The sequence below is a fragment of the Solanum lycopersicum genome, chromosome 2 (genome assembly GCF_036512215.1).
Source record: "Solanum lycopersicum chromosome 2, SLM_r2.1".
In the NCBI taxonomy this organism is placed as follows: domain Eukaryota; kingdom Viridiplantae; phylum Streptophyta; class Magnoliopsida; order Solanales; family Solanaceae; genus Solanum; species Solanum lycopersicum.
Window position 1 is genome coordinate 48,810,655 of NC_090801.1, and position 15,229 is coordinate 48,825,883.

Sequence of the window (15,229 nt, forward strand, 5' to 3'; positions counted from 1 at the left end):
ATGTATCTCCCACATGAATAGGGAATGATTGCATCTGGATAAGTGAGGATTGATTGCATCAAGATAAATGGGTTTTCATAGTGAACATATATCGGATATACTCGATCAATCGATAGATTTGAAATCTTTGAACCGTCGAGCTTTGGTGTATACATAGACAATATAAGTCACTCACTCAAACCTTGAACTATTTTTGGTTCTGATTGTTTTTTTTTCATTTCAGCCATGAACATGTCTTGGTTTATAAGTGAGTAGAGAACTGATCTTATCAGATTCTCCTTTAAGCAACTTACACTTCACACATACATGTGTGATTTCTAAATGTGATATATCGTAGATACACTATTTTACATACCCTATATAGAAATTAGAAACCATTAAAAAGTGGTAATGGCTTATTCTTATTACTTAACATTGTCATATCATAAGAATGGACCATAAAAATGTTTCTATAATGTTGGACCATCATTAATGACTTTGTTTGATCTACTTGAACCTAGATCATTGGATCTCCTATGTTCTATGTAGGCTTATAGGCACAATACTTCTCCTCGGCCAAAGTCTCATTCCTTGGACAATCTATCAACTCCCTTTATATTTAGGCTTCTCTAAGTGGATCCGACTCATTATCCTCTAACTTTACATAAAAATTTTGAAAAATCATTTGGAGATTAGTTCTCTCAAGATATAACGTACAAGTCATATATGACAAGACGTTTCGTTATATATCATGTTTCATGCTCTACCAATTGCAAATTAACTCTTACATTGTATGCATGTTGGAGCTAAAGGTTTGAACTATAATTCTTTCAAGAATTATTGGACTTATTCAACTTCTTCTACATCGTTATTTAGAGCGATCAACTAAGATTTCATACTAGAAGGAGCAACACGTTTCTGTTGGGATGATTTCCAAGATTCTACCAAGAGTAAGTACATGTCCACTCGATTACTTTACTTCATTTGACCTGGTTATTCAATTTCAATATTAGTATTCTTCCAACATTGTTGAATATTAGTAATATTGCAAAGTAATAGTTTTAATTTTAAATACTCCAAAACTATTTTCATTGTCACATTTATTTGAGTCTTATCAATATTAAAATCCAAATACTTGAACTTGTCAAGTACCTTTTCAAACACATCAGTAACTTTAATGTTTTTATATCGAAGCTACTCTTGTATATGCTTAGTAGCATTTATGTCATAAATTTGTCTTTTGATGATCAACATGTCATAAACATAAATCCAAACAATCACCTTGGGACTTGGAGTGTCTTTAATGTAAAAACATTTATCACATTCATTGAACTTGAGTTCATTTTCCATAATAGTTTGATCAAACTTTAGATGTCATAATTTGGGCATTTGTTTTTAGTCCAAAAAAGTGTCTTAAAAAGTTTATTGACTTTTTCTTTATCACCAAGAACCACAATGCCCTCGGGTTGTTCATGGTATAGACTTTCTATTACTAGGAATCACAAAGCCCTCGGGTTGTAACATGTAAATTTCTTCCTCAACTCCTCCATTTTTTAAGAAGTTTCACATCCACTTTGCACAATTTGAGCGTCGTATACTGCAACTTGCAAAATTAACATCTAAATTGATGTAATCTTAATTAGTGACTATTTTGTGTCAAAATATTCAAGGCTTTATTATTGTATATAGCCTATGATAACAAGTCTTGCTTTGCATTTTTCAATAGCTTTATCAACTTTCATTTCCTTTTGTAGATCCACTTTGAACGCACATGTTTATTTCCCGGAGATCAAAAAACTCTTAAGTATGATTGCTCAAGATTGAACCAATCTTACTGTTGACAACCTATTCCGAAAAAGAATGAGTTCATAGAGAACATAACTTCTTTAAATCGAGGAGACTCGTTTTCGAGAAAAATGTTGCAAAATCAATCTCGAACAAAGTTGTTTGTCAATTGACATTCACAACACCTCTGAATGTCTTTATTAAGTACAACCACCTTTGGTTCTTTCCAAGATTGTTTAGACCCTTCACTTGACTATATGATAGTTTAGAATTATGAACCATATACCAATATTCTTTACTATTTTTAGCATATCCAATGAATGTACAATCCATAGTCTTAAGTCTTATTTTGACTCATTTGGGAATAGTTCCGTCATTTTCATATCTCATATGGAATAGACTGTATTAAAAATTGCTAGATCACTATCTTTCAAGAGTTAATTCTTGTATATACTTTAAGGGTCAACAAAAAATTATCTATCATGCTACAACAAAGCCTGAACAAAAATGACTTTTTGGTGCTCCCTTTCTTACCAAACAAAATTTTTTGTTTGTTACTCCTTTTACTAACAAACAAAAAATATTCCCTCATTCCTAACAAACAAACCTTTTGTTGTTCTCTTTTGCTATAAAGATAGTGCCCCCACAAATTTTGTGGTAAATCTTTAGATATATGTATGAGATTCGATATTTTATTCAAAGTTCCATTTTTTGTGTCAATAATTTCTTTAGATTGAGGTGAGTATGTGGGATAATTTTATGGATGATTCAATTTTCAAGATATATTTCTGCAAAAGAAGAATCATATTCACCACATATACTACTTCTAACCATGGTAATCTTGTTATCCAACTTATTTTCAACTTTAATTTTGTATTGCCTATGTGTTTGAATTGATTCATCCTTACCATTTAGCAAATAAATATAACTATATCTAGTGCAATTGCCAATAAACTTTATGAATGCTTTTTCCAATCAAGTGATGGTGTTGACTTTATATCGTAAATGTCAGTGTGAATCAAATTAAGGAATTAAAATTCCTTTCAAAGTAATTATACATATGCTTAACATACATCGATTCAAAACATACTTGACATTTTGATTTATTCCATTAAAAGTTGGTGAAAACTTCTAAGTCGATCAATTGTTTTCAATGTTTTGTAATTGACATGTTCCAAGGATTTATGTCCAAAACAGTTTCATTCAAGAAAGTAATAAAAAATAGAAATACTAAGTTTAAAAAGACCTTTTGTCAGGTAAATGTTTTCCATATATATTTTCTTCTTTACATTTTATAACTTTATCAAATACACACATATTTTTAGAGTCAATACCTTGTCATATGTTCTTTTTAGAAGGATCTTTCTATAAAATTCAATTTTCTATGGATTAACCATGACCATAGACTCATCGATCCAATAAGGGGCTTATCACCCAAATGATATTATTATAACACAATTAGATTTGTTGGTATTATGAGTGAATAGTTTGTCCAATACTACTTTTTTAGTAGAAGTTACAGTTTTGGTTATGAATGAAATATGAAGTTACCAACAAAAAAAAAATTTAGCTAGTGTTCATGCATATAAAAAAGATTATTTTAATAGACATATATTTTCATGAAAAATCATAATCTTTTTAATGACATTTTTTCATCAAAGAGTATAATTCCTTTGAACGTGTAATATAACTTTGTGGTTTTATACTAGTCATATCATATACAATTAAAAAAAGACTCATATAATCTTTTAAATTTTATAACTTGTACTTTCAAATTTAAATTAGCTCTCTCCTCCCTCCCCCAACACATTTAAAATATGTTTTAAAAATTATTTTTCTGGTATGTGAAATTTATTTTCATATGTTTTCCCTATACTTTCAAAATGTGCACCATCAAAATACACATTAGAAATACGAAACTTTCTTTTGGAGATTTAATTCATAGAAACAACCCATAGCAAGTACAAAAACCACTAATGTCTTTCTCCTCCTCTAAACATAATACATATTAATAGTAATAAATATATATTCTGAGATCATCACATAATTCCCATATATCCTAACATTTATGAAATAAATCTAATAACTTATAAAGAATATAAAAAATAACAATCAAGGTAAATAAATATAAAACAGTGTAAATCTCAGTTCATTAAAGATATAACAATAATTAACTCAACTTTACTATTATATGAATGTAATATAATTTCTGTAGGAGATTCTCTAAGAGAAAACCACCACTATCAGCCTAAGCGATGATACATCGTCTTACCCACGCTGCTACAATTGTCTATACTTTGCAATCATATAGGACATCCTATACGTAGTGGATCCACTGGCTAACTAACGTGATCATCTAAAAAGTATGACACGTTAATACCATGATGGCTACATGATTTACATGGGGATTTGAGTTATCTAAACTCTAATCCGACATCGGCACCCAATAATACTTCCAAAATGTGCTTTAGTTTATGTTTTTAATAAAACTCCTTTCCTTTGGGTTGAGATAATTTACTGAACCCTTTAGATTTAAAGCTCCTTTTGGAATCAATGTTCCCCTCTTTAGTTCAAAACTCTTTTGGAACATCTTAGTTTTGTTTTTCACTTAAATGTAAAACCTTTATCAACATTTAGGGAATACTTAGCCCCCCTTATAACATAGAGAGATGAACTCAACTCTTGCTTTTTACTTAACTTGAAACATTAACTCTTAGGGAATACTTACTTCCCTCATGACTTTGGGAATTTAACTCAAGTCTTTAATCTTTTTTTTTGACTTGTATATTCAGACTTAAGACAAAGTTAAAATGATTTTTTTAAAACTCTTTGAAAACTTTGAGAAGTTATTGTGGGTTGCTTCTTAACCTTTAAACTAAACCCTTAAATTCCTTGACTTTGATCTTAACTTCCCTTGAATTGAATTATGGATTCAAGGATCACGATCTCATGTTTTTGAATGATTTCATAATGTTTAGATGTACTTAAGAGTTGTTGAATCAACTAGAAATGATAAGTACAACACGTAGGAACTAATACGAAGAGATAGTAAATGCACGGGGTCTCCATGTGGTCATGGCACTTTGAGAGGCACCAAGTCCTATCAGACAGACCCTGTTCTGGGGCGCTCTGAGAGGCGCGGTGCACCATGGCTTGTAAGGAAGAAGCTTCCCTAAGGTGCTTTGGCAGGCGCGGCGCCCCAAAAGTTATCTGACAAGACCTTTGACTTTTTTTCTTCGTTTTCATCTCTAAACCTCCTAAACATTCATGGATCCCACCCCAAACACATAGGATCCCTAAATACATCATTAACCAATATATTAGACCCAAAAGGAGTCCGGAAACATGAATCAAAACTACTAGAGGTCAACTACAATTCAACCAACAAGAACTTCACAACTTTTCATCAAGAACTTCAAGACTTTCATTCAAAAACTCTAAATTTATGAATCAAATAAATTTGGAGTGTGTGTGAAAGAAACAAACAATTAATTATCTCACATACCTTTATAGGGATCACCCCCGACGAAATTATAGCGACGATCTTGGCGTTCTTGGATACATCTTGGTCTTCTAATTCTTTGCTCTTTTTCTCCCTAGCCCTAAGAATTCTAAATTTTATGAAATTAATTTAGGACTTGTTTTTACCCCTAATGTAACCTTAAAACAAATTAGGAAATACTAGGGTGGAAAGAAAACTTTGCTCTTGCTAAAATCCAGATTGGACTTTCCTCAGTCCAACAATTCAACTTCTGAATGTCATATCTCCCTCATACGATCTCAGAATTTCACAAACGTGGTGTCCTTGGAAAGATATTACCAAGATCTTTCCATAAATATAAAAATCATATAAAATTCTCATGAGCTAGATGTTATGTCCTTTTGAAAATTTCCAAAACACCCTTTTGAAAGATGGAATTTTTCCAGATTTCCTTCCTTATTCTAAAAATTGAGTATTCTTGTTTTTTTAGCTTAATGTTCGTTAATTCAAGTTATGATATGTTAAAATATCTCCCTGTTGGGAACATCCGTCCCTGAATAAGAATTGTTTCACTAAGCTAAGGGTAGTAACATCATTTCGGCACTCAACAAACAAAAGCAAATAATAACATGCTTATACATAGCCTTATAAAGTACTAAGGAGAGAAATTGTTACCTTGATGTGTATTCTATCTGTATTCAAAGAGATATGGATATGTATTTTTCATATCCTCCTCAGCTTCCCAAGTCGCCTCTTCAATGAATTGGTTCCTCCAAAAGAACTTGACTAAATCAACTTCCTTTATCCTCAACTTACGAACTTGACGATCCAAAATCTAAACAGGAAGCTCTTCATTGAGTAGGTTATCCTGAATGTCAACATTCTCCATGGGTACTAGCAATGAAGGATCATACAAACACTTCTTCAACATAGAAATATGGAATATCGGATGAACCGCTTCTAGCTCTTGAGGCGGTTCCAAGTCATAAGTTACATTGGTTACTCTCTTGGAGATTCTATAAGGTAAAATGTACCAGGGACTAAGTTTTCCCTTCTTAAAAAACCTCATAACTTCATTCAAGGGTGAAATGTTAAGATACACCCAATCGTCTACCACAAACTCTAATGGTCTTCTCCTAATGTCTGTGTAGGACTTTTCGCGACTTTGTGCAGTCTTCAACCTTTCTATAATCACTTTCACCTTCTCTATATTTGGTCCTATCAACCATTCTTAACCAATTTCGAACCACCCAATAGGAAATTTTCATCTTCTCCTATAAAGATTTTCACATGGAGCCATTTGGATGCTCGAATGTTAACTATTGTTGTAAGTGAACTCAATGAAAGTTATGTGATCAACCCAATTTCCCTTGAAGTCGATAACACAAGCCCTTAACATATCTTCTAAGGTCTAGATATCCATTAACAAACCTCTCTTAAAGGATTTCCAGAGTTGTGCAGTAAATTGTGCACCTCTATATGAAACAATGGAGACCGAAACTCCATCAAGTCTTATCATTTCTTGAATGTAAAACTTAGCATAATCCTCAGTATAATAGGTAGTCTTTACCGTAAGTTCTGTATTCTTAGCTAAACCTCCAGGCCTTTGGTGTTCTACTTTCACTTGTTGGCAATTTGAGCACTTGGCAACAAACTTAGAAATATTATTCTTCATGCATTCCCACCAATATACCTCTCGCAAGTCACGGTTTATCTTGGTGGAACCCGGTTGAATGGAATTTATGGAGCTAGGAGCCTCCTGCAAGATCCTATCTTAGAGTCCATCCACCATAGGTACACATAATATTCCTGGTACTTCAACACACCATCTTCCCTTTGTTGAAAAGTCAATACTTTTTGCTTATGGACACTTGCCTTCAAATCAAGAAAAATAGGGTCTTGATCTTGCTTTTCTTTCACCTCTTACACTAAGGACGACTCAGCGCTGTTAGTGAAATTATGCCTCCTTTTATGGAATCCATAAGCTGGACTCCCAAATGTACAAGCCCGTGCACATCTTTAGCTTACTCCCTCTTATATTCTTCCACATAGGAAGTACTTCCCATGAAAAACATGCTTCAGGCTTCAGCAATCACATTAGCCTTACCTGGGTGGTAAAGAATACTCATGTCATAGTTCTTCAGTAATTCCAACAACCTTCTATATCGGAGGTTGAGATCTTTCTAGGTGAACACATATTGGAGGCTCTTGTGAGTGAATATATTAACATGAACACCATAAAAATAGTGGCGCCATATCTTTAAAGCAATCACTACTACAACGAATTCTAAGTTATAAGTTGTATAATTCTTCTCATGAACCTTCAACTATCAAGAGATATAAGTTATAAGCTTGCCATTCTGCATCTATACACAACCCAAGCGAACTCTTGATGCATTACAATATATGACAAAGGCTTGAGTACCCTCTGGTAAGGTAAAAACTAGAGCGTTAGTCTCTTTTTTCGACTCCTGAAAGCTTTTCTCACAAGCTTCAAACTATTGAAATTTGACCATATATTAAGTTAGCTTGGTCAAAGGAGAAGAGATAGATGAGAATCCTTCAATAAAACTCCTATAATAGCCAGCCAAGCCCAAGAAACTTTCTACATGGACCTTACACATACATTAAAAATTTCCTTCATTTTCTCATAATTTTGTGAATTGATAGCCATAATTCTTGTGCATTTAGTGAAAAAAATAGATTTTTTTTATCCTTTAAATACTGATCACGTGCATTTTTAGTCTTTTTTTTAAAAAAAAATGAATTGCTAAATATAATAATTTAATTTATCTATAACAATATACTTCGAAAAAATCTGTATAATGACCAATAAAAAAACCCTACAGGTAGTATGCCAAAATTGGCCATCTTATAAACTAATAGAAAAATTGATTGAGTTTATTATTTGGTTTATAAAAAATAATTGATTTTGATACAAATTTAGAATGAATTTTTCTTATACGATATTGGTATTAAAAATTAAAATTATGAAATACTCCATTTGGCTAACAATAGTTTTCTACTACTTATTTTACACACACCATTAGAAATAATAAATAATAGTTTTAATTACTATAATGCCCTTTGAATATATTTAATTTAATGCTTCGGAAAATGTATTAGACATTGAATAGTATTTAATACCAAGTGATCCTTTCACTTTGTCAATATGCTGCTCACACAACCTGTACTCCTTCTATAAAAGCTCCCAAAATTCTTGTTTTCATCGCTTCACATATCCAGAATCTTCTAAGTCCTCTTCCATTCAAGAAAAAACAATTATCAATGGCTTCCTCGTAAGTCTTCATTTGCTTAAGTTTTTGTTAATTGTTAATCAAATGTATTTAATTTGTTCAAAATAGCTAGTAATTCATAGTAATCATTTAAAGAACTACCGATTAAGGGATTAAGTTATGTTCGAGGTCCATTTGTTGCTTTGAATGTTGTTTAGGGTAACGAGGGTTCTTTCTTATAAATTCCTGATTCAAAAGAAAAGTATCTTAAGCAAGATTTCATGAAAAATAAAACAGCAAAATAACAAGATACAATATAAGTACAACAATAGATAGTGGTTTCCATATAAAATTCCCTTTGTGGGGGCCTGACCCCTACAAGTTAGCAGAGAAGGGAGAGGAAATGGATCTTGATGAATCATTATAATTAGTTTAAACGTCCTTATATTGGATGCCATATGAAATTGTCCATATTTTTTATGTCTAGCTTTAGTGTTGAGTGATCTACTAATGAATGGTCTTATGAGGAGTTGAGTTAGCTACAAAGTTAATTTCTTTATCCGTTGGATGTTTCAGTTGAGTAACTTTATGTAATAAAGAAAGATGAAGTGTTACCTAATAATGGTTGTAAGGTTGTTGTTGGTGGTGGTCGGAGTTATCTCAGGGAACTAGTCGATTGGCCATTAAAAAAAGAAAAAAGATGATAAAGTGGGAGGTGGGGTTTGGGGTTTGTGTGTGTGTATGTGATTCAACAAGACTACTTGTTTTAAATATAGGATAAATGGTTGTATATGTATGTTGTATGCAAATTGTATATTTTAGTTTGCTTTTGATATGGATGTTCATGGGGTTATTCTGCTATTCGGACAGGAGTGTACAAGACCTATACCATCATCTCTAGATTCTACTTCCCAACCCCCATCACTCTTCGATGGAACTACCAGGTTTGAATAAATATTTTCTCTTATTTCTTTATTGTTTGCCTTAAGAAAATATGGTGTTTGTCTTCGTTATGAATAATGTGTTCTTTCTCATCATTACGATTTTATTTCTCCGACTAAAGATTGTGATCTGAGTTGATTGTGTTGTCTGAAGGTTGTATATCAATTATCAATGCCCCTATTCTCAATGTGTGTGGATTAAAAGAAATCTTAAGGTTTTCCTTTATACCACTTCCTCAATTCTAATTTATCGAGCTTTTCTCTTAGTAGATTGTTCTTTAAACAAGGAAAACTTTCTATATTTGGAGACTCTTTAAACTTGAAGTTACCATTTTACTCATAATTGCATATCTTTAAAGCCATAAAAATGTCATGACATGTATAAGACCAAATGTCGAAAGATAGTTTTGATATATGTTCATTTCTTTTTCAAATTTCATGTCCAGTGAAATGCTGCCACGTAAAATAAAAAAGGAGTATTTCTCAATTTTGTTTACGTATTTACAAGTACAATACGTGCAACAAGAAGAAGCCCCTTTACTAGGTGTAGAAAAGACTAGTGCGCAACGATTGTTGAAAAGTAACAACTTCTTAGAATTCAGATAGTGTTGAAACCCTTTACAAGGGGTTGTTTGCTGCTCAACCGGAGAGAAGAAATTCTCGCGAATAGACATAAGACTTCAACTCATCGTATAAAACTCTTATCTACGAAAAGCCATGGGTCTTCCCTTGGATTTTAATATTCGTTAAAATTTTGATGATTTTTAATTTACATATTCACATTCTATGTCAAAAATATTCGGTTTGGATTAGCCCATAGCTCAAAAGTTCTATCCTCATCAGAAAGGAAGTGCTACTTATTAGAATTGTTAATTTTATTTATGTCGTTAGTTATTTTAATTTTTGGAAGTAATTTCTATTAATGTTGAAATTAATCAGCCCATGTGTTCTTATACCTGTCTAGATGAACTTTTTAACATTTTGAATTGCAGGGTTTGCAAGACATGATCAAGTTAGTTCCAATTGATCTTCAGAACAGGCCTGATTGGTACAAGGAAAAAGTTTATCCCAAAAATAAGGTAATTTTCGACAATACCAACTTTAATTTTTAATAACCCAATTCACTTGTATTTGAAATCTTGTGCTAGTACTTTGACAAAGGAATTTGGGCTTGCTGTAAATTGTATGAAAACTCCTGAAGAAAATGTCCATGAATTTTTGGGAAAGGGATTTCTCTTTCTCTTTGAATTAAATGACTATTGACAAAGCTAGTGCATACATGTTCAAGTCTTATCTTTCATATGATTGATGAAAGTGAATTTAATTCTTTAGGAGAGCCTGCATCTCATTTTACGTGAAGGGTTATATATATTTTCTACTCTTCGCAGGTGCCTTCCCTAGAGCACAACAACAAGGTGATCGGAGAGAGTTTGGTTTTGGTTAAATATGTTGATTGTAACTTTGAAGGACCATCATTCATGCCAGATTTAAGATGTGAAATTTCAGTATGATCCTTTTTGTGTAGGAAAATCTTAAGATGTTAATTGATAAAAAAAAATATTGGTCAACTATTGCAGGACCAGGAAAAGCGAAAATTTGCTGAAGAATTGATAGCTTATAGTGACACTACATTCGTCCCAGAAGTATACAGATCTTTCGCAAAAGATGCACGGAAATTGGCTGGTGAGAATTGAGCATGTTTTTGTTGAAACTCATCATGTTTTGTTTGTTAAATGTTTCTTATGTAAGTTAACGGTTTTAACACTTGTACTAGGTGCACAATTTGATCACCTAAAAAACGCTCTCCACAAATTCGACGATGGGCCTTTCTTCCTTGGTCAATTCAGTCAGGTCATTACTATCTTTCATTTTCTTTTCCTCTCCAATAATGTTCCATGTGAGATGGTATCATTTTCCAAAAACATACTCAACAAGTAGTACAAAGTAGTGTGGTTGTATTTTGTTCCTAGAATTTCAAACTTCATAGAAGTTTTTGCTGATATGAAAACTCGGTGGTGCTAGGTTGACATAATATATGCTCCATTTATCGAAAGGTTCCATGTTTTTATGCCAGAGGGGTTTAACTATGACATCAGGGAGGCCTAAGCTAGCCAAGTGGATTGAGGTATGGCTTATATTCGATTTGGAGTGTAATGTATGATTTACATATTTATATTATATAAGAAATTTTGTTATTCTTAAGATTAATTTAGTTATATTAGATGTTGTATACTAGAATGTTCATCACAATAGAAAAGGGTCCATGACTTTCCGGTAGAAAACATAGAGACTAAGGCTTGTTAAAATTGCATTTCTTTCCTTTGGTGATAGCGTAAACTTCATGTCTAGTTGGTTGGTTCATTTTTCATGTATAATTTATGTGCATTATAATGAAGGTAAGCCTTGAAAAAACAATAAAGTTGTCTTTGTGTTTCTTGTAAGTCTTGCAGACTCTTCTCTTTTGATGCACCCATTTACATATTTTAAGAGTCTGATCAACATAAGATGTTACATATATAAGTTCAAGCCGTGGAATCAACCACCGGTATTTTTATTAGGGTGTCTTCATACATTACACCCCTTTGGGGTGCAGTATTATTCCTAATTCTACAGCGTTAAAGTGGAATGCTTCCTGCATCATTGTTCTATTTTATTTGTGCTGAATTAATCATCTCATAGGAAATGAACAATCTTGACGGATACAAGCAGACAAAAGTCTTGGAACAAGAGAAAATGGTTGAGTACTACAAGAATCGCTTTCTGTCGGTACCCACTTCGCAAACAATAAAGCAAACAATAAATACATTTATTTATTTTTCTTTTTTGGTTTGAGAATCGTACATATAGCTACTGACAATTCACTATATATGTGTTTTCTCTTTTTACAGAAAGCTTGAAACTTCAAAAATGCATTGTCAATCTCAGATGAAAGTTACAGGGGCTAGGACTTTGGTATGAAATATGTTATGGAGTTCTATAATAATATGCACCAGCAATAATTTGCTCTATGTTTTTTTATAGTTAGTGTTTGGAATTGTATTTTCCTTCTATTACCTAGAGAGACTTGTACTTTTATGTTTATCATAGATGTAACAATCATGCTGTGTTAATTTCTATAAAAATAGTGTTTTATAATGTTTTTATTATTATTTAAAATGTTTTTATGGTCTCATAAACTCTATATATTTTTTTAAATATATTTAGTAAACTATAAAAGGGAGCTTCAAGTATGCAAACAGGTAGTAGGTCAGCATGTTGGTTTAACCACTTTAAGGGTGTTTTTGAAAATTTTTGTGGTTCTTTCATTTTAATTTGTTTGTTTTATTTTATAGTCTTTTATATATTTAAAAAAGAATTTATAAAAAGAGTTTTATATAGGAGAAACATTTTTTGATAAAATTAGACTCCAACTCCATATCTTTAAAAAATTATACGGCCTCATCTGCTAAATAGAAGTACTAGGTGGAGCTTTCGGAGTGACTTTCACTCCATGTAGAGTTCCTTAGAAAGCATGAGTACTTACCAAAGCCAAAAAAACCCACTGCTACAATGATGAAAAGATGTGGTGACAGAGGATCCGCCTATCGATGGCCTCGTTATGTATAATATCACAAAATGGTTAGCAACATGAGATGCAAACCATTTGCATCATCTTTGTAATCGAATCCGATGAAAATTCCATCTATATCATTATCTTTCTCAAAAAGTTCCACTCCAGTTTATCATATGCTTTTCTAATATCAATTTTCAAAGTAACAGATCTTGTCTTTCCATGTGTTTTTCCTTTTAAATGGTGATTGAACTCAAATGAGATAATGAAATTATAAAAAATAAATATTCTAAGAATAAATGCATTTTGGGCTTTATCAACACAATTCTTCAAGAAAAATTTAATACGATTGGCCAACATCTTGCAAACTATATGATCAGTAATAATACATACAGAAATCGGTCTTTGATCATAAACGAGCTCGTGTTACTTCTTTTTTGGAATCAAAATATTTTTTGTGAAAATTATTTTCTGTAATGACTCCATTGTTATTGACAAAACTGAGTATCACATTCATCACATATTTACCATTTATATCCCAAAACTCTGATAAAAACTCAAATTCATCCCATATGGACCTGACACCTTATCTAAATGCATTGAGAATACAACTTCCTTTACCTCATCAATAGTGAAAAGTCGATTCAAGGATGCATTCCGATATGCTGCAATTTTCCCCTCAATCCTATCAAGAATTTTGTTCATGTATCCTTACTCAAAAATCTATAAATCATGCCCTTCAAAACACTATTCCAACCATTGTTTTCTCTTGTTTTAAGATTAGCAAATCCGAAATAATAAAAGATGAAAAAAATAGAAGAACTATCCAAGTTCTCAGAACTCATTGTGTGTCCTTAAGAAATTTAATCCTCTCAAGTCCCTCAGGTTGTCGATTAATTCCTCGCAAGATAAAATGATTAAAAATTAAACAAGTAGTGGTACCTCAAACATCAATAATTTCAACAAACTCAAAATGCCAGCAACAGATCACATACACAGACACGATCGGTCAATTTTGTTTTGTTAGAAAGGTATGCAAGAAAATGTAAGAATTCAATGTAGAAAATGAGTGAAAGTCACTCTAATTATAGACAACAAAGGGTAAAGGTCACAACCCCTTGGAAAAGGTACAACCTTTCACTTAGATCACAAGCGTTCGACAAAGTCACAACCCTTTCGGAGAGTCACAACCCTTCATTTCATGTTCACACCTTTCCAACCCATGTATCTCCCACATGAATAGGGAATGATTGCATCTGGATAAGTGAGGATTGATTACATCAAAATAAATGGGTTTCCATAGTGAACACATATCGGATATACTCGATCAATCGATAGATTTGATATCTTTGAACCGTCGAGCTTTGGTGTATACATAGACAATATAAGTCACTCACTCAAACCTTGAACTATTTTTGGTTCTGATTGTTTTTTTTTTCATTTCAGCCATGAACATGTCTTGGTTTATAAGTGAGTAGAGAACTGATCTTATCAGATTCTCCTTTAAGCAACTTACACTTCACACATACATGTGTGATTTATAAATGTGATATATCGTAGATACACTATTTTACATACCCTGTATAAAACTTAGAAACCATTAAAAAGTGGAAATGGCTTATTCTTTTTACTTAACATTGTCATACCATAAGAATGGACCATAAAAATGTTTCTATAATGTTGGACCATCATTAATGACTTTATTTGATCTCCTTGAACCTAGATCATTGGATCTCCTGTATTCTAGGTAGGCTTATAGGCAAAATGACTTGTCCTCGGCCAAAGTCTCATCCCTTGGACAATCTATCAACTCCCTTTATATTTAGGCCTTCTCTAAGTGGATCCGACTCATTATCCTCTAACTTTACATAAAAAATTTGAAAAATCATTTGGAGATTAGTTCTCTCAAGATATAACGTATAAGTCAAATATGACAAGACATTCCGTTATATATCATGTTTCATGCTCTACCAATTGCAAATTAACTCTCACATTGTATGCATATTGAAGCTAAAGGTTTGGACTATAATTCTTTCAAGAATTATTGGAGTTATTCAACTTCTTGTACGTCGTTATTTAGAGCGATCAACTAATATTTCATACTAGAAGGAGCAACACATTTCTGTTGGGATGATTTCCAAGAAACTAGTCATCTACCAAGAGTAAGTACATGTCCACTCGATTACTTTACTTCATTTGACCTGGTTATTCAATTTCAATATTAGTATTCTTCCAACACTGTTGAATATTAATAATA

General features: G+C 32.3%; 1 pseudogene; it reads left to right on the forward strand.

Moving 5' to 3' along the window:
• Positions 1–8,433: 8,433 nt before the first annotated feature.
• LOC138337100 (glutathione S-transferase L1-like) lies at positions 8,434–12,522 on the forward strand (annotated as a pseudogene).
• The last annotated feature ends 2,707 nt before the right edge of the window (positions 12,523–15,229 follow it).